We start from the raw sequence: 21,082 nt of genomic DNA, 5'->3' as shown, positions 1-21,082 counted from the left end.
TTTCATTTTAAGTGTGCCATTAAGCTAGGCCATGAAGATGTTGAGTAGTATGATTTTGCAGGATTTCAATGAATCTTTGACATGTTAAACTTTTGTACTGGCATGTATAAATAAAATTTACTACTAGTAATTCATTCTTGTTCTGTTGGTTTTTTTCCGGTAATCACTTTTACCATAATTCATTGTGTTTTTCTTCTTTACCCGGGATTAGTTGAGCTATCAAATGGACTTCTGCTAATAATATGGCATTTCAAACTGCAGCATGAATTTCAGCCCCTCAAAACTAGTACCTGTGTAATAGTTGATCTTATAAATTGAACCTTTAAAAAAGTGTAAAAAATTAGATTTTTACATGAGTATACACATAAGAGGGACATCCTATTAATAAAAATGTGATAAGCCAGTTTCATTTTGAAATCAAATGATGTTATAATATAAGTAGCATTGACATAGATTCTTGAATTGGAAAACATAATTGACATCTTATTTCACCTCTGCAACTTCAATTATTCAGTATCGATCTTTGACACTCAAATTGGTGAAAAAGATTGTATTAAAACAACTAAAGGAAAGCAAATATCATACTTACACTGGAAATCAAGATCTAGTATTTCCTAAATCACCACAAAAGTTAAACATTTTAAAAAGTACACAGAATTCTCAATTTACCTGACTTTCTGACCCAGGTTGACAGAAAGCATGGACTAGGTTTCTGTAATTGACAAAACTTGTCATTTATTACAACTAAATAGACTCTACATGCAGTTGATTATTATGAACAATATGAATATTACTAGTTAAAATTCTAACGTCGTAAAAACACTGTTCCGTCCCGTCCCTCCACACACACACACACACACACAAATTTACACAGACATAGTTATTACAGGTAGAGGGAAAATCTGGGAGAGCAGGTTAGTTGTACCTGTTCACAGGATCTACTGAGGTGTTGATCACATTGTTGATCACAATGCTGCTTATCAGTCTTCTTTCTCTGGATGCTTTCATTCGTTTGCAGGAGGTACAGTATAATTGGTTGACACATAGAAAAGGTCTCTGACTTTTTAGTTAAAAATCACAGTCATTGATGAAGGAAAAATAAACTGGTTTTCTTCAGACTTAAAGTGGCTTTTGCTGCACAGAATATTGAGAACTCTGGAGCTGGTGGAGATATGATGGCTTCTTACTGTCTACTGTGTGGCCCAAACTGTTCAGCTTCCTGAGAACCAATCACTTAATTGTTGACAGGTAGAGAAGATCTTTGTTATCAATAACTAGTCACGAATCTAAAGACTAATTTGTTACTTGTTGCGGCTCAATCTGCATTTGCATAGAAAACTCAGCTCCAGCTTGTCTGTAAGCTACACTTCAACTACGACTTATCCAAACAACTGGGTGAACAGTACTTCCAATGAATGTAAGGTTACCTACCTTTAGAAGCATGCAGTAATCCTTCAAATGTCATTGTTTTTAAACTAGTTCATTTCTCAGTTTAGTCCATAACCAAAAATGCAAAAACAAAACACTATCTTTCTACATGCAGTCAATCACAACATGGAATAGCACTAACAAGTAGACTTGCAACAATTGCATTTTGATAAAGACTTTTTTATTGACACCTTATGTTCAGAGCTATTTTTCCCAGTAATTTACAGACCATCAATGCAGCCCATTGTGAACCGATTCAGCCAGATCCATTCATGTGAGGATTTATTCACTCCTTTTTTTTAACCTCAGCTGAGGATAGAAAGGAAGAACTGAAACAGTTAATGTAAGGCTTCATGATCCAATTTTCTCAGTTTGTTTTCATATTTGGTAAAGATTGTTTTGTCTGTTGCAGCATCACCTTCTGAACATTGTTTACCAGTTTGACAAGTACAGAATAAAATATATTACCTTTTTGTACTGTACAATTTAATGTCCATGTACAACAGAAGATCCAAAGATTATAATCACCCACTCGTTGCAAATCTTTGACCCAGGAGTTAGACCTGAGCAGCAGGTAACTGAAAGCTTTGCAGAAAATAATTTCTGAACTTTGATACGAATGTTGAAAGACAAGTGAATGAAGAAATCAAATATAAATAGACAAACAGTCGAGATTTCCAAATCCAATGAGATTGTGCCTGTAGGTTTTTTTCACATAAGACTAGACATTGCCATTCATTTGCCATTAATTTGATTAATAGTTACCTTTCCAAAATCTTTCAGGTGGTATTTTCTTCCTCTTATTTGCACAGCAACTATTGTTTCTTGTGGAGGGGATATCCATTGCTTTAGCTCTAATTTACAACTATAACTTATAACTTCAGTCCAATTCCTAAATTGATTTTGATTTGCTTTTGTCCAGAATCTAATGACAAAATTTCAATCAAGTAGGAGAACTGCAGAAAATGTCTTCAAGAAGGAGAACAGTAGATTTCCAAAATATTTTGATCGTAATTAATGTCACTAATATCACAACTCCTAGAACTGCAGCTATAACCTAGACAAACTAACCTGTTGATTTCCAAAACTCCTGTGCTTTCTATCACTTTACAAATCTGCATCATAAAAATTTGAATTTTTTTTTTCAAATCTGGAATATTCATTTTTGCTGTTGTCTTAATTCTTGCCAATACATCAATATCATTTTAAAGTGCAAGATAATTTTCTTAACTGTTCATGATTTAACTTGCTTCCAGACATGATTTGAATAATTTGTTATGGACATAATAATAAACTCTCAAAAGATATTGGAATAAATCATTTTCTTCGTTGATAACCATTTCAAATTGATAGGGACACATTCTTAAAAGTGTCAATTAGACAAGGGCTGTTCAGGATTCACAACAAAATCATTGGTCTGCAAGACCTGATCGGCTGCAATTCTTTTAAATGGTGCAGTTCACCTGAAAGCAGACAAATCAACTCTAATTATTGCATTATTGCTGCATAGATCACAGATATGCTGTGCATTCCTAAGGTAGTTAGATGACACCATAGCTTGCAAGTTTCTGGTATAATGATCAATTTCAAATGCAGCACAGTGCAATGGAATAAATGTAATGCATAGACAAGATGGGAAACATTGAAATTCACCAAGGCTCTGTCGGCAGCACCTTCTGAACGTGTGACCACTTTCATCGAGAAGTACAAGGGCAGCAAAGGCATACGAATACCACCACCTGGATGTTTCTCTCCAAGCCATGAACCTTCTTCACTTGGAAATATATCACTGTTCCTTCACTATCATTGGGTCAACTCATGAAACTCCCTCTCTGAAGCATTATGGATCTACATTCGGCATTTGGACTGCAGTAGTTCAAGAAGGCAGCTCGCCACCACCATCTCAAGCGGCAACTAGGAACAGGCATTAAGTGCTGGACTAGCCAGCTATCCCAAAAGTGAATTAAAAACAAAGACATTGCAGTCAGCTATTTGAAATTTTATGGTCATGGAACAAACGTAACACCAGTCAGCATGTAATGCAGACCATGGGTATTTTTTACACGGTAGGGGAGTCCAGAACCAGAGGGCATAGTTGAAGGTGAGATGGGAAAGATTTATAAATTACAAGATTTCGAAGGCATCTGGATGGGAATATGAATAGGAAAGGTTTAGAGGGATATGGGTTTAGATTAGAATGGTGCTGGAAACGCACAGCAGTTCAGGCAGCATCCGAGGAGCAATAAAATCGATGTTTCGGGCAAAAGCCCTTCATCAGGAATTCCGAAACGTCAATTTTACTACTCCTCGGATGCTGCCTGAACTGCTGTGCTTTTCCAGCACCATTCTAATCTAAACTCGGGCTTCCAGCATCTGCAGTCATTGTTTTTACCTTCGAGGGATATGGGCCAGGTACTGTCAAATGGGACTAAGTCAGATTGGGATGTCTGGTCAGCACAGATGTGTAAGACCAGAGGGCCTATTTATGTGCTGCATGATTCCGTGACTGTATAACTCTATAACTTTGGGATTTTATAGCAGTGCAACCAGTTAGTATTAGTAATATACTTCAAGGCCCCCATTTAAACAAGAACCTATTCTTTGTGGTATATGTTACCTGGGCAAATGACAAGGGAAATACTCCAACCATATCCTGCTAGCCATGGTGTTTGACTAAAGAAAGCTGGGGCAAATCTTATAAAGTCCTAGGCGACATGGGCTATAATGTGAAATTTGGAAGATCCATTTGAGATATCAAGCAAAGCCTTTCCCAACATCGAAAGCAAAAGTAATTATTTAGATGTGAGCATAAGAGGTTTCGTTAGTAATTTTTCAGATGACACCAAAATTGGAGGTGCAGTGGATAGCGAAGAAGGTTACCTCAGATTACAACAGGATCTTGACCAGATGGGCCAATGGGCTGAAAAGTGGCAGATGGAGATTAATTCAGATAAATGCGAGGTACTGCATTTTAGGAAAGCAAATCTTCACAGGACTAATACACTTAATGGTAACATCCTAGGGAGTGTTGCTGAACAAAGAGGCTTTGGAGTGCAGGTTCATAGCTCCTTGAAAGTGGAGTTGTAGGTAGGATAGTGAAGAAGGCATTTGATATGCTGTCCTTTATCGGTCAGAGTATTGAACACAGGAGTTGAGAGGTCATATTGTGGCTGTACAGGACATTGGTAAGACCACTGTTGGAATATTGCATGCAATTCTGGTCTCCTTCCTATTGGAAAGATGTGGTGAAACTTGAAAGAGTTCAGAAAAGACTTATAAGGATGTTGCCAAGGTTGGAGGATTTGAGCTACAGGGAGAGGTTGAACAGGCTGGGGCTTTTTTCCTTGGAGCGTTGCAGGCTGAGGGGTTACCTTATAGAGGTTTACAAAATTATGAGGGGCATGGATAGGATAAATAGACAAAGTCTTTTCCCTGCGGTGGGTGAGTCCAGAACTAGAGGGCATAGGTTTAGGGTGAGAGGAGAAAGATATAAAAGGGGCTTAATGGGCAACTTTTTCACACAGAGTGTAGTCCGTGTATGGAATGAGCTGCCAGAGGAAGTGTTGGAGGCTTGTACAATTGCAACATTTAAAAGGCATTTGGATGCTTATATGAATAGAACGGTTTTGGAGGGATATGGGCCGGGACTGGCAGGTGGGACTAGATTGGGTTACTGTATCTGATCGGCATGGATGGGTTGGACCGAAGGGGCTGTTTCCACGCTGTACATCTCTATGACTCTATAACAGAGTTCTGGGTATCGAGATGCGATTCTCACTAGGGAAAATTGAGATGCCCATTAACAGGAATTATTTCTTGTTATCACCCTCATTACTACCAAATCTCAGTTTATTAATGTGCAAGTTCCAATTCTGCCAAATACCAGATGGAAACTAGATGCCGAGAAATCCAAAATGAAAGTCAGAGCAGGAATTTGCTGACTCCAGCTCACTGTTTGCTCCTCAAGACTTCCAGCAATAACATCTTAGGGACATTCTGTGGCCAGTGATAGCATGCATTCCACATCAATGGAGTTGGCATCCAATGCATTCCTGCACTATCATGGCATATCTCCATTTGTTGGATGCTTCCGTATTTTAATGCTGTACACTGGAGCACACCAGCACCTCTCATTGCAATATTGATGCAAGGACACTATGCGAAGAGGTACAGACATCCAGCTCATGATTCGATCAGCCTGATTCTCAGGGTTCCTTGCTTTCTGTCTTAGCACTGTGTTACTTGGATGCTCATCACTTATCTGCCACGCATTACCCTACCTTTCCTTGTCATGCATTGTCATATCCTTTTAGTACAAACACAAAGCCCAGAAGCTTTTCATTGCTGTCAACAGGGCTGACATGTTGCTGCATGTCACCATGCAATGCCAGTGTTACATCTGCACCTTATGTCAGCATGCATCGAACACGCTGCACATACTTAAATCAACTGGCCATGTCTCAATCTCACAGGGAGGCAAGTCCTCAGGCAAGTCAAGATCGGTAATATTTTGTCAGGAATGCAGATTCTGGTGCAATAAGACAAGGGAAACATTGAATAGCACCTCAGGAGCTTAGGTCTAGTCAGATTAACACTTGAACAGTAAGGGTCAGAACTTTCTCCACTTAGGAAGTGAGAAATCAAATGTTGGGTTCCCCACCATTCGTCTTGGCTCATTTTAGTCCATATTCTTCTGCAATCAGGGAAACAGAGGTTCAGTGGAGAGGAAAGTGGTGACACAGCTGTTGGTTCTGGCGCAGGTGTGTAAAAGATGGGAAGGCATCACGAGTGAGTGAGTAGGAGCACATAGGTCTGCAACTATTCTGCACCAAACCACCCAGAACTTCCAGGTCTCTGTCTGTGAAATCTGCATTTGGGTGAAAATTACCCATTTTCTGCCATGTCCAGACCAAAAGTCATGAACCATGAAGGGCAGTTCCAGATTGCCAGTACATGCCTGTGTGCACAATGCCTTTTAGAGATGATGCCGGTGCCGAGGTGACAGATTATTTTGGATTATCACAGCAGTGGTGAGTTCTTCTGACCATGCCAATTTAGCTAGCATCTGATGAGCAGGATGCAAAAAGAATAGGATAAGTCATTAATGCAGCAAGTTTGAGGCAATAGATTAAGAAAATGTGGTCCACCTCATGCAAAAAAAAGTCCATGAGAATCTGCAAAAATGACACAGCCAAAAAATGATAAGATTTTGATCACAGAATACAAAGCCATTTTAAGTACAAATTATATGTAGTGCAAATTAAGTTTCCAACATCTATTGCAGAAGTCTAGAAGAATAGTGGCAGATGCTGAACCCAATTACAGAAGATGCTGTAACCCCAGCTTAATTTTATTAATCTTTTGTAGGGAATATGAGTGTCACTGGCAAAGCTAGCATTTGTTGTCCAACCCTTACTTCCCTCGAGCTGAGTGACTGACAAAGTCATTCAGAGGGAAGTGCAAAGACAACCTCCATTGCTGTTGGTCTGGTGTCACCTGGGACAGACTTGACAAGAAGAGCAGATTTTCATCCTTAAGGACATTAATCAACCTGCACCAGATTACCACTCTTGGAAACGCCTTGGAATAATTTTAATATAAATGAAAAATCTTCTAAGGTACTTCTTGATTATTTTGTTTCACAGAAGATTTTAACCACTAAACAAACTTTGAGCAGAAACTTGAGTTAAAAAAAAATCACTATTAGGAGAAAATGAGGAATGTATTTGCAGGAGATCAGAGACAAAAGTGTGGTGCTGGGACAGCACAACATGTCAGGCAGCATCCGAGGATCAGGAGATTCGATGTTTCAGGCATAAGCCTTTCATCAGGAGTAGTGAATCCTGATTCCTGATGAAGAGTTCATGCCCAAAACATCGATTTTCCTACTCCTTGGATGCTGCCTGACCTGCTGTGCTTTTCCAGCACCACACTCTCCACTTTAAACTACTGCAATTTTAAGTACAACTAAATCTAGAAACCTAGGTCTAAAAAAAGTCTTCAAGTAGTCTCTGGAAATAGTACATTAACATGAATGACATTCTTCAAAAAGATCATCTCTAGATCCACACCTATTGTTGCAAGCCAATGCAGGTTATGACTGTGATTGATTTTATTGTATCTGGTAATAGAATGTTCAAGTCCTTGCAAGTTGCAAAGTGCCTCGCATGCCACAAACACTAATATCGTCAGCCACGAGTTTTCAATGTGTGCTCCACCCAATGCCAAAAATGATGATATTGTAAATCTGCTCTCGAATACATATTTCTTCATGAAATTTTGCAATTATCAAAGTTCATCAAATTGTTAACTCTAGCTCATTGGAGCTTACTGCTGATTGAACAACTTTACAAATAGCAACATCTCAAACCTTCTTACACATGTTTAATATTTATCAATTAACTGAGCACTTTAATTTCACAGTTTGAATATCTTTGTCATTATATAGCTATTTTTACTCTTTGTCTGTGACTCTATCCTTTCGTTTTAGTACTCTGGGTGTTGAGGCTATCTGACACAAAGGCTTCATAATGTGGAAACATATTGCCTTTTAGGGAAGGAAAGGTGCCATCCTTACCTGGTCTGCCTTACATCTGACTCCAGACCCACAGCAATATGGTTGGCACTTATCTGCCTTCTGGGGCAATTAGAGATGAGCAATAAATGCTGGCTTTGCCAGTCATGCCCGCATCCCATGACTGAATGTATAATGAATTGTAGGATCTGTTTCCTTGGTTTTATTTTCACCTCTCAATCCTTAGCAACAACTCTTATAGGCTTCAAGCTTTGCGTATCAGGTCATTATTGAGGTAAATTTTATTTAAACTTCACATATACTTCTAACTTCCTTGGGCTGCTACATTCCCTGCAGATATGTTTTATTTAAAATTTATGAGTTTTATTTCAAATTTATTATGCTTTACGAACTTCCATTCCTCTCCTGGTGCCTGTCTGCTTTCAATTGCCTCCAAGCCTTCTTCCCACTTCAATTTAAAAGTTTTGTTTTAAATTTGTTGAAGTTTCATTGACTTTTATTTCAGTTTTATTAAAGTTTATGGGCTTCCTTTGCTCTCTGCTAAATTCCCAATCTTTTATCCTACTTTTGGTTCCCACTGTTATCAATCCTGTGTCTGTTGCTCCTGTACCTTGCCATTTCCTTCAACCCATCTCCTGCACAACGGTTCCTCCCGTGGCCATAACTTTGGCTCACCAATGCCATCCCACCTTTCTCCAAACAACTTTTCATCCACATTGAATATTGAAAATGCTGACCTGAGCTCAACTGTCTGAGCAAATTTCCTGATGACCATAGACATCTTAAACTTTCTACATCCTGGCTTAAGAACACTGCTCCAACACTCAGGCTGTTACGATGATCCCCACTATTTGCTCCAACCCACCAACCATATGTTTCTTTTATTGACTAGTGATTTGTCAGCATCACTGGCTCAGCCAGTTTTTATTTTCCATCCCTAGTTGCCCTTGAGATGATGGTGATGAACCACTGTAGATCATTTACTGTCACATGTATTTCTTTCTAAGCATGCTGTCTCTGCCTTTGGTTGTGCTCCCAAATGATTATTGATTGCTCTACATATAATGTTGGTAATAGTCGCTTATATTAACAAGGCACCTACAATGTCCAGTAGGGTTGATGTAGGACCCTATATTCCCAATGGTGATTAATACAAACTACCAGCTCAATGGTTGCTGTCTAACAATCCATGGTGGGTGATCCATGAATCTTAACTAATATAAAATCATGGGTGTGATGACTGTGAGCAGTATTCCATGCTACAAGTATGTAATTGTGGAATCAACAACAATAAATTTGGCAACTCAGGGATTTTCTGTTACTGGAAAGGCTGAAAGAGGTGAAAATGCATAAAAATGAGGGAAGAAAAAGGAAAAGGTGGGGAAGAGTGTTAATAATCTAGGTTTTATATTTTTTTTTAGATTAGATTACTTACAGTGTGGAAACAGGCTCTTCGGCCCAACAAGTCCACACCGACCTGCCGAAGCGTAACACACCCAGACCCATTCCCTTAGATTTACCCCTTCACCTAACACTATGGGCAATTTAGCATGGCCAATTCACCTGACCTGCACATCTTTGGATTGTGAGAGGAAACCAGAGCACACGGGGGAAACCCACGCAGAAACGGGGAGAATGTGCAAACTCCACACAGTCAGTCACCTGAGGTGGGAACTGAACCTGGGTCTCTGGCACTGTGAGGCAGCAGTGCTAACCACTGTGCCACCCACAGTAGATTTAGCTTGCTTTATTTAGCCATATTTAGATAGTTCTTAACAAGTACAAGCAATTTTACTCATCGAATAAGGGGAAGAGGCCATTTATGTATGAATATTACATCTTTGAAAAATTTCTGTGCTACCACACAGTCATACTTACCAATCCCAGGACACTTACAAACTAAATTTTGAGTAGCAGTCAGTGACACGCAATTGATTGGATGAAGCACTTCAATCATACTGTAATTGAAGAACAAATTATTAATCATCAGTCTTGAATAAAGGCTACATTGTTGTTAATTTCTACTAATTGCACTACTAACCATCTGTATTTTAAAAGATTTTAAAGAACAGAATGTGGGAAAAGATTGTGAGAAGCATTTCCAGCAGTCTTGTCAACTGCATTGTTCTTGGCAGTAAAGCTTATGTATAACATTCATTTTAAGATGAGGTAATCATTGTTTTAGAGTTAGAGATCATGTCTACATGGAAAGATTAAATTAAAATTACCATTACACATAATTAACAATTTAGATTCAAACAACAACTTTTAATGAAGGGGATTAATTCCAGAAGAACTATGAAGTAAGAACTCTGAGCACCCGTGTTTTTAGCACTCCAAGAATCTTGAAGGCAGGTCCTGCTTCAGTTCATGGCTTAGATTGATCTACAAGTGATGTCAGCTTTCGGGGGCAGCTAACCAGGAACTTTCCATTAGCTTAAAATCTTCAGGTGATTTGTCTTGAAGGAGGAAATAATTTCCTCTTTTTGAGCTTTGTTTGAGCAGTTTTCATAATCAGTTATTCAGTATACTCAACTGTCAAGTGAGCCAACATAAACATGTAGCCCATTTTCCCAAGATTTGGCTAGCACATTGTACTTTGAGTGTGCTGATGTGTGTTATGTCTGCAAATTTGAGATATTCAATTGTAATATTTTGTAAACTTGAAGATGCTTTGTCTGAAGGAAGGAAATGGTTTATTGTCCAAGAGTCAAGATTTGGATAGCCAACTTGAAGTTTGTCCTGTGTTGCTGTTTGGTGTAACTTATTGTTTTTGTTTGTTATTTAATGTGAGTGCATTGTTTTACATGGTTATACTTTATATTATTAATTAACTCAGTGTCTTAGTCTTGCTTGATGGTATATCCCTGTCAGACCAGCAGCATTTAAACCACACATTTTATAAGGGTCATACTCAGATAACTTTGGAGTATTCATCAAACCAGAGTAAGTACAGATATCTAATGGTCAGCTCTATGTGTGATGGTAAAAACAAACATCTTTTGTATCTGCACTAATATGCCAGGGAGCTATCATGTTACATTCACCCTGCTCCATTCAGGGCCCCATAGATAGTCTCTCCTTGAAGTGAAGTCAGCAGATGATATCTTTGGAGGCAAGGATTAGTTTCTGTAGATATGCTAGATGAGAAGTCAGGATCTGACCACTAGAAATTAAACTGAGCAAGCAATCTCCATCTGTTTACACTCTGTCATCAGCGAAGTGTTGGAGGGTGCCATCGGCAGCGTTAAGAAGCATTAACTGTGAAGGACTAATCTGCTCAATCATAATCAGATTGGATTCCACCAGGGCCACTTAGCTTTTGACCTTATAACAATCTTAACATGGAATAAAAAAGCTGAATTCCAGAGGGAAATTGAAAGTGAACTGCCCTTGATTGATGCAGCATTTGACAGAATGTGGAATCAAGGAGTACTTATGAAACTGGAATCAAATGGGGATCAGGGGTTGAGGTCATACCTGCCACAAATTAAGATGGTTGTGGTTGTTGGAAGTTAATCATTTTAGCTGGAGGGCATCTCTGCATGGGTTCCTCAGGGCAGCGCCCTAGGGCCAGCCACCCTCAGTTACTTCATCAACGATCATCTATCATAAAGAGATGTTTGCAAATAATTGCATGAGTTATAGCACCTTTCTTGATTCCTCAGATACTGAATTTATCCATGCTCATATGTAGGAAGGGTTCAACAACATCTAAACTGGGGCTGATAAGTGTCAAGAAACAGTGTGCAATGCAAGTGCTGGGATATCATTGTCTCCAACAAGACAAAATCAACCCATTGTGCCTTGACAATTAATGGCTGCAGTATCGATGAATCCCCCATGATCAACACCCTAGAGGTTAACATTAACAAAAATCTGTGCTGGATAAGCTAAATAAATATATAGGCCCAAGAGCAGATCAGAAGCTAGGAATTCTAAATCAGGTAACTCACCTCCTAGTTCCTCAAATCCTACTCAAGATTGCAATGTATATGTCAGGAATGTTATAAAATATTCACTTCACTGGATAAATGCAGCTCCAACAATGCCCAAGAGGCTTGACATTAGCCAGAACTAAGTGATCCACTTAATGTACCTCATCCATTCGCATCAAGCTTCAAATGAGCAGCTCACTCAGTGTCATCCTTTTGTCTTCTCCCCACATTGCACATTCGTCCGTTTCAAATAATAATCTATTTATTTTTTCAGCACTTTCTTTCAGGAAATGTATTCTGGGCGTTAACCTTTCACTGTGGCCAAAAGCTTTTTCCATGATGGTTTTTATTTAACCAATGGTTTTGAATCTGTACCCTGTCATTCTCAACCCTTTGTGAGTTGCAATAGTTTTAGTTCTTCTACTCTGTTCAGAACTCTCATGATTTTGAATATCTCACTCAGCCTTCTTTCCTCCCAGAGAACATTCCCAACTTCTCCAATCCAATTTCATAACCAAAATTCTTTATTACTGGAATCATTTTCATCAATGTCTACTGCACATTCTCCAATACCTTCATCTCCTTCTTAAAATGCTATGTCCAGAATTACACACAAGATACCAGTTGAGATGAAGTCAGACTGGTATTTTGTGCAAGACATAGTTCCAATAGTAACTATCCATCCCCATCACAGACTCCAACATTTAGCTTTCACTTTTGCCACATTATTCTTCACAAGATTGAAGATCACTTAGCAAAGGTTTGGCAAATATGAGGAGGATGGGTTAATTGTGCTTTGACATTACTTTTAAGTTGTGAAAGAATAGAACAGAAATTGTGATATGCTGTTAAAGATACAAGTGAATACTTATGCAACTATGAATCTTTTATCTTCCTTTACTATGACTCTATGACTCCAACTAAATTAAAAGGCAAGTTGCTCACACCTCTATTCTGAAGGATACTTAAACAATTTTTCTCTGGATTGTTTTGCCTGTGAGGCCCTCACTTAAGATTGCACCACATGCTATTGACATTTCTAGTACTCTTCCACCAAAAATAAGCCTGAAATTTAAATTCAAAGTCATGGTATCAGGAATGTGCTGTTAGATACGATTATATATTTAATTTAAAAAAGCTAATTTGTCTTTAAAATGGATACAGGCAGTCTTATAAAATGGCTTCCAGAATTACTCTTCCTGTCTCACTAAAAGACCAGGAGAAAGTGAGGGCTGCAGATGCTGGAGATCAGAGCTGAAAATGTGTTGCTGGAAAAACGCAGCAGGTCAGGCAGCATCACTAAAAGACCATCCAATCTAATGACTGAATCGGTTAAAAGTCAATTACCTTGAATAAAGAACAAAGATTGGTCTGTGCTCCAGAATTGGGCTAAATCAATATCAAGATAGAAGCATGATTTGACAATGACTGTGACCATTTTTTTAAAGAAGTTTTGAACCATATTAAAATTCAATTTTAACAATCATTTTGTACAGAGGTCTCAGGAAAATTGTCTGACCATCAACATGATGACAGGAGGGGGTATCCAGATCTGCTTGACTGAACCAGGCTATCAAGAGCCAGAACGGTCAGTGAAATAAAACAAAGGAATCTTCACTTATCCCAAGGACTTGTTCTGCTCAGTCCACCTGTGGGAGCAGTTTCCAACCAATTGACTGCAGTAACCATTACAATTGGTCAATCTGACATGTTTCAACTTCTTCACTTCAGAAAGTGTTAGGCTTGCAACAATTGTAAGGACTAATCTCAATTTCAACCTCAATTGTAATTTCTAATCTTACTGATTTTAAAGTTTTTTTTGCGATTTTAGTGAGTAACTTTATCACCTACCAGAGAGCAGGAGTGGTACTGTGGTAACGTCAGTAGGCTTGTGATCTGAGGTCAAGGTTAATTTTCTGGGGATGTGGGTTCAAATCCCACCACAAACAATAGCAAGTAAGGTGGAAGTACGAGAAACAACCTCTCTTCTTAAGGGTGGCACAGTGGTTAGCACTGCTGCCTCTCAGCACCAGAGATCTGGGTTCAATTCCCATCTCAAGCAACTATCTGTGTGGAGTTTGCACATTCTCCCCGTGTCTGCGTGGGTTTCCTCCGGGTGCTCCAGTTTCCTCCCACAGTCCAAAAAAAATGTGCAGGTTAGGTGAATTGGCCATGCTAAATTGCCTGTAGTGTTAGGTGAAGGGGTAAATATTGGGGAATAGGTCTGGGTGGATTGCTCTTCTGTGGGTCGGTTTGGACTTGTTGGGCCAAATGGCCTGTTTCCACACTGTAAATAATCTAATCTAAAATCTTCAAAACATTCAGTAAAAGCTATACAGCCTTGAAAGCTGTGCTCCACGTTATCTTTGTTTTAAAAAAAAGAAACTATAAGGTGACCAATATAAATTCTTATGTAAATCATTGGTTCATGGATCACTTGGAGGACAAGAACAGAGTAGGCACATGGTCATGAGACCATGTGACACAATGAAAAAGGTAGTGCCGCAACCTAGGTTTGCAGTTGGGTGACAACGTGTGATCAAATATATTTAGAGCTGTCAGGCTTTACCAATGCATTTTGTGATTTCCTCATCACATGTTAAGGGCTTGATTCTCCACTAAGTGAACAAAAGAGGACTTAAGAAAAAAGGCAAGTACAGGAGCCAGTGAAGGAAGAGTAATCGACATGCACTGGGAGAGACAGTTGCAGGAGCCATGGCAACCAGATCAGCAATACAAAGACAGAACAAAGCGTCTCCATACAACCGTTCAAATCTGATCCATTATTTAACAAGATCGTAAAATACACACACAATCTATAATGACAAAAGCCCTTCTTTCAGCATGAAGCATTGTCCAATGAAGCATGAAATCACTGACGTATTCAGCAGTCGCTTTTTTTTGCTAATGAGGCTGCTTTGACTAATTCAGTGGTAGAGCACATTTCAACATGCAAAATATGCTTCAGGGTTAATCAAATGATTTGAGATGAGTTAGGAAATTTATCAGGAAGGACCATTTCAATCAAAAACATTGTACGGAGTCTGAAATTGTTACATTGTGCACTACAAAGAGACAGTACAAAACTCACTGCAGCACAGATGTCTCACTCACTTGTGCTATAATGAAGTTAAGTGACAGGAAATGTTTCAGGAAAATGTTGAAGCAAGTCATCAAAATGCAATACAAAATCCCTCTGGCACTCTACCTTGGTTATGGAGGGTGAGAGTTACAAAGTGTTGTCTGATCGTGACTTCACTGGACTGTTCGAACCTGCAATTTATACGGTGGCAGGATATGGATGATGTGATTTACAAGCTGTACGCAAGGAGCTGTTTTTTGGGCATTGTTATCTAAGCAATGACTGTCACTGTATTCGTATTGGTAAATTAACAGCCGGTAGAGCAGCAGAATTCATGGGACGCGCTATTCCAAGGTTCAAAACAGATAATGATCAGCACGGACGCGCAGACAGGTAATCATTCTTTGTGACAGGTTTATGAAATTGTAGGCCTGAACGAGTCTAATTAAACTCCGTTATCTTTGAACTGAGAAAGAAAACAGATTACATGACAACCATTTTTTGCAGAGGTAATCATTTTCCTTGCACGCTTCAGGAAAGTGGCAGGAACTGCAGAAGGTCGGGACCTGGGTGCAGACTTGACAACCTCGACTCATCATGTTTGCACAACCTTCCCTCCACATTTGGGGGATATATTGATATTTCTTCAGAGCTAAAATTCTCAAATAAATTAGTTGAATTTTACATTCTTCAGCAGATGTAGATATAGCTAGAAGAAACTTACAGATTTTAAAGGCAAAGTTTGAAGCTGCACAGAGGATCCTTTTTTTACTCAAGGAGGATGAGCCAAAGAATTGAATGGGCACATTCTTCAAACCTTGTCTTTAATATATAGTGTAATTTTAGCCTAATCAACCTCCTGGAAACTGATAAGACCAGTTTATATGTTATTTCAACATTCTACCTTATTTTACTCACTACTTGATCATTCTTGTCAGTTTAAGGCTGCTCTGGCTAAGTTGAAATCACTCCTTTTCTTTTTAATTACATGAACTGTAAATTTCTTAAATCAGTGCATAAGCATGTATTTGATTGTGTGTATCAAATAGAAACCAAAATTACCAGTCTAAAGCCAATCAAAACTATTAAACCAGTAAAGAAGCAAATGAGGCAATAGTTTAAGAGTAAATGAAGTGCCAAGGTGGGTAGTTGAGCTCTCAGAACTCAAGAACAGCTAAGTCGGCCTTTATCTAGTAAATTACTTTGATAAAGGAGTTGAAATGCATACTAGAAAGTGCCTTGAAAAAGGTTGTTATGACACTGATTGACAATTAATTTGTCTGTTAGCATTTGCTAAAAAGGCTGCATGACATTTTACTGACTAGTACTGCAAGTAGTGACCTTTCCTAACAATGACTAGCTGAACAAGAGCAAAGAAATTATTTATGAGGATTTTGAGAGTTGCCTAAATCTGTGTTCACACAGCACTGTTTATTTTACTGCTGGAGATGAACTGACTAGAACGTGTTTGAAGAAGATTTCTTAAACACATCAAAAGCTTTCTTGAAACTCAACAACGATCTATCAATATTTTTCCTGAAAGTTGTTTCAGGATTCCATCTAAAAAGCACTGGGCTCCTCTACCTCATTGTGCATCTCATCAGTGCCACTGGGAGCAATGGAGTGCTTGGCCATGAGATTATTGGTCAGAGTTTTGTAAGTCTGGAAGAGGAGCTCATAAGACCAAACAGAGCACCACTGCTGCTGGATAAAAGAGGGAAAAAGGTTTCTCAGGCAGAGAGCCACCCACCCAGAGTCTTCAGGAAGCAATACTCCCAAGACCATGATAAGTAGGTTATGCTTTTCCAAGGAGATTGCCACATATATTTGGGATAAAAGTTCAGGCTACGGGGTATCTAAGACTCCATTTCCCTTGGCAGTCAAGATCTCAGTAGCATTTATTTAGAAGCCACATAACTTTGTAGTCTACAACATTAGGTGTCAGTAGCATTTCACAAGCCTGTATGAAGTTCTGCATAGAAGCTGTATTTTGAAGAATGACAGTACATCATTTCCCACTCTAAAGGAAGACCAGAGGAAGGGAGCTCAAGGATTCAACAGGGCTGTGGGATTCTCCATCATTGGAAAGTCATCGACTATATACATGATCATATACGCCTCTACTTTAAAATGAAGATGTTAAGAAGAAAAAAGCCATGTTTCAACATGCAGTTCATGGATGACCACTAACAGTGAACATCAACTGCATAATGAATTGTCCTGGTAATTTTGTATTGAGAAAACCATCCTACTACAGATCAATGTGAATGGTGGACTATTAGGCAACAAAGACACCCTCTCATGCCATGACTAATGGATTCACTGGAGGTAGCCTGATGCAACTGCTAAGCACTGGTACAATGAGCAATCAGGGATATCATTCAGCAGACAATTTGTTCCATTAACAGAATTTTAAATGATTCAGGGACCTGCAATACTTGAGTAAGAAGTATTGATTTGCTGCATATCTGGTATTATGGTGATCTTATGGCAAATTTTTATTTTGCCAAGATCACTCTACTTCAGATGTCTGTGCAGCCTTTGCTTGTAACAGCTGACAAACAGAGGTGGGGACGAATGACTGCACTTGCCATTAAGGCAGAATTTGACTTGACTGTTAAGGAACTATTGCAAAAGTAAAGTCAATAGAAATGCGAGGAAAACAGTGTCCACTTCCTGCAATCATGCTTAGGACAAAGGTAGATAGATGATTTAGTGGTTGGAAGTAAATGTCTCAATCACAGGCCATCCCTGCATGAGTTCCTCAGAACATAACTCATACCTACATGCAGCAAGATTTGGACAACAGTCAACTTTGTGCATTAGTGCAGGTAAGTGCCATCGAATAGACATTTACAATGAGACAAAATCATGCCATCTGCCACTATATTCAATTTTGTTCCATCATGGAATCACTCTCTATCAATACTCAGCAGCTCACCATTGACCAGAAAGGTAACTGGAGCAAACAGTGGGGTGGCAATGACCTTGTGATATTATCACTGGACTGTTACACCAGAGACCTTGGTGATGTTCTGGGAACTGGGTTCAAATCCTGCCATGGTAGAATTTGATTTTAATAAAAATCTAGAATTAAGAGTCTAATGATGCCCATGAAACCATTGCCAATTGTCAGGGGAAAAAAAAACTATCTGGTTCATTAATGTAACATCCTTAACTGGTCCAGCCTACATGTGACGCCAGATCCACAGCAATGTGATTGAAACTTTGCTGACCTCGAGGCAATTAGGGCTGGGGCATGAATGTTGACCTAGCCAGTGAATGAAAAAAATATAGAAACACAAATATAATGGATACAAGAGGAGGTCAGAGGCTTGGAACTCTACAGTAAGTATTTTGCCTCTTACTCCTCAAAGAGATCCTCAGCATCAAAGTCAGGATTGTGAAAAGCCTGGATGAATGTAGCTCTAACAATGCTCAGTAAGCCTAATAAAATCAAGGACAGAGCAGCCACCTGGATGGCAACTAACCAACCATTCACTCCCTCTGTCACTGATTCATTGCGGCAAAAGTGTGTACCACCTATAAGAAGCAATGTGGTATATTGCAAGGTTCCTTTACTGTACAGACAAATTAAATGAGCAGGTGCATGGGATCATAACCATCTGCAAATTCTCCTCCAATTCACACCATCCCCAAAGTCCTTCACTGTTGCTATGTCACAATCCTGAACTCCCTATCTAACAGCTCTGCTTCTTACCTATTCCATCACTCTTTCAAGAGAATCATAGTCAACTGGTTGTGTTATTGAAACAGTAATCAAGTAGCCACTCCAATTCTGGAGGCACAAGTTCAAATAGTTCAAATCCCATCATCACAGCTGACAACATTCAATTAAATAATTTTTAAAAATCTACAATTAAACAAAAAGCTAATCTCAATACTATGGTACTGTGCTGGATGCATGCTCCTCTACTGCAGCCTTATTGTTAAATATCAGCCCAGCTGCCTGAGGAACATTTGGACAACATTCCAAAAATTGTGTTTTGGATTCTTCAATAACACAATGTCTATTCTGAGTTTCTTACGTTATTGGAGATAGTATAATTATTGTCATATTTGGTAAAATGCCCTTAGAAGGCAAACTCGCACCATGGTCTACACACCATGGTGTACACACCACCCTACATGTGACTCTTAGTTTCCCTCTGAAAGCATGACAGAAAAGGTAATTCTAAGGCTGGAGGCTTAAACCAGACCTATGAGCAGGTGCATGAACAGCATTCACTTCATAGTCATTTTTACACTTACCCTAAAGTAAATCCATCTTCCTGGCAGTTTCACCAGAACAAGAGTAAGGAAGCGAGTATGAGTGAAACTTGAACATGGGAACTTGAGTGTGATGAGCAACTGGAAATGGACCGGAAAGAAAGCAGAATTCTACACTGTAAAGGAAAGAAGCACTGAACAAGAGGATTCATCAGCATGAAGGGGAAACACCAGGTGAAAAATCATTGTGTTCACTCACACATGACATCATGTAGTGTATATAATATGTCTGACTGTATTTGAAATTTTAACAGGGATATTGACTGTGAAATTGATCTTGGATGGAAGAACGCAATGAATTATAGGGAAGAGATATTGGTTTTACACTTGCTTGCTGTCAGTGGAAAGGAAATTGAACAGTTAGTAAAATGTGCTGCTGGTCTGCTATCAAAGATTGTGTGATACTGTTTTAAAACTAATTTCAACCCCTTTATTTCTGTTATTGTCTTAGATAACAGAAAAGAAAGCATTGGAATTGAATGAGGAAGTTCAACTCAGAATGCAACAAAAATGTGCTTGGGGCTACTTTATTCTACACCTGTTGACAAAAAAAAGAACATATTGAAGGAGGACCTCAGGTGCTTATACAATATTACCTAGTATGAGCATACCCTAATTGCAACTGAACAATATCAACAAGTCTGCCTCCTGCTTGGACTTGATTCAATGCATCCTTCTCTCTTTCACTTGCTTGGTTACATCTTTCAATTAGGAACTCATTAGGCATTTTATTTGCAATGATAATTTTTGGACCCTGGGAGGGTTATACTCTCATGCACTGATCTATTCAGACATGTGGAACACTGGTTCAAAATGTTAAGATATGTATCTCTTGATATTTTACCTAACAGAATCTTATCGATCAAGTCTTGAATATTTCAATTTACTGAGCATCCACAATCTATTGAGGGAAAAAAAAGTGTCAGATTTTCACCGCACCATGTGAGAAAACCATACTGATTCAACTCAAAAATAGCCCAGCTCATATGACCTACCTTTTGAACACCTTTGTTGAGGAATCGCACTATTGAGAAATTCTGGCTTTGATACCACTGGTGACATATTTAAAGCCAGATCATGTATTAGTTCAAATACTTTAAGTCAGAACCCCGCACATTTTGGGTACTTGAGTCTCCAAATTTAAGACATAGTCCAGAGAAAATGAAAGCCTTTTTCCCACTTTGTGGAAAGACCTGGAGTTATTGATGAATGATGTAGTAGAGTGGATAGCTGCTCTTTTTCTAGCTGAAGAAATGAGACTGCATCATTACGTATAGCAAGCCTGATTTCACCTTGGGTCAGTACAGAGTCCCATGAAAATCAGGCAGAAGGTCAATGATCATTTGATTTCTGCCAAGGGTAAGTGCCACCAACACCTCTCCCATTCAGAGTCACCATTACTCTAACTCTTTCACTGCAACACTCATCTCATCATGTTCATGAACTACAACTATCAGTATTATTTTCACCCATCAGTTATCATCTGCCTTATCCTCCCAAACTACTAATTTTCCCTGTCCTCTGTTTATCCTACTCACTTACTGAGGACAGCTCACCAATTCCTCTGTTCATGTGTGACTATTAATTGTTCTTCCATCCACTTCCATCAAGCTCAATCCTTTATTTGTCTCATTGAAAAAAAGGAGAAAGTGAGGTCTGCAGATGCTGGAGATCTGAGCTGAAAATGTGTTGCTGGAAAAGCGCAGCAGGTCAGGCAGCATCCAGGGAACAGGAGAATCGACGTTTCGGGCATAAGCCCTTCTTCAGGAAGCCATTCCTGAAGAAGGGCTTATGCCCGAAATGTCGATT

The 21,082-nt window shown here is 39.0% G+C and overlaps 1 long non-coding RNA gene across 1 annotated transcript; it reads left to right on the top strand.

Annotated features, from left to right (window-relative positions):
• Positions 1-15,127: 15,127 nt before the first annotated feature.
• Positions 15,128-20,879, top strand: LOC122550544. Its single transcript, XR_006311878.1, has 3 exons — positions 15,128-15,376; positions 19,283-19,447; positions 19,725-20,879. It is a non-coding gene; the product is annotated as an uncharacterized LOC122550544 (long non-coding RNA).
• The last annotated feature ends 203 nt before the right edge of the window (positions 20,880-21,082 follow it).

The sequence above is a fragment of the Chiloscyllium plagiosum genome, chromosome 6 (genome assembly GCF_004010195.1).
Source record: "Chiloscyllium plagiosum isolate BGI_BamShark_2017 chromosome 6, ASM401019v2, whole genome shotgun sequence".
Lineage (NCBI taxonomy): Eukaryota > Metazoa > Chordata > Chondrichthyes > Orectolobiformes > Hemiscylliidae > Chiloscyllium > Chiloscyllium plagiosum.
This window is presented reverse-complemented; position numbering and strand designations above follow the sequence as displayed.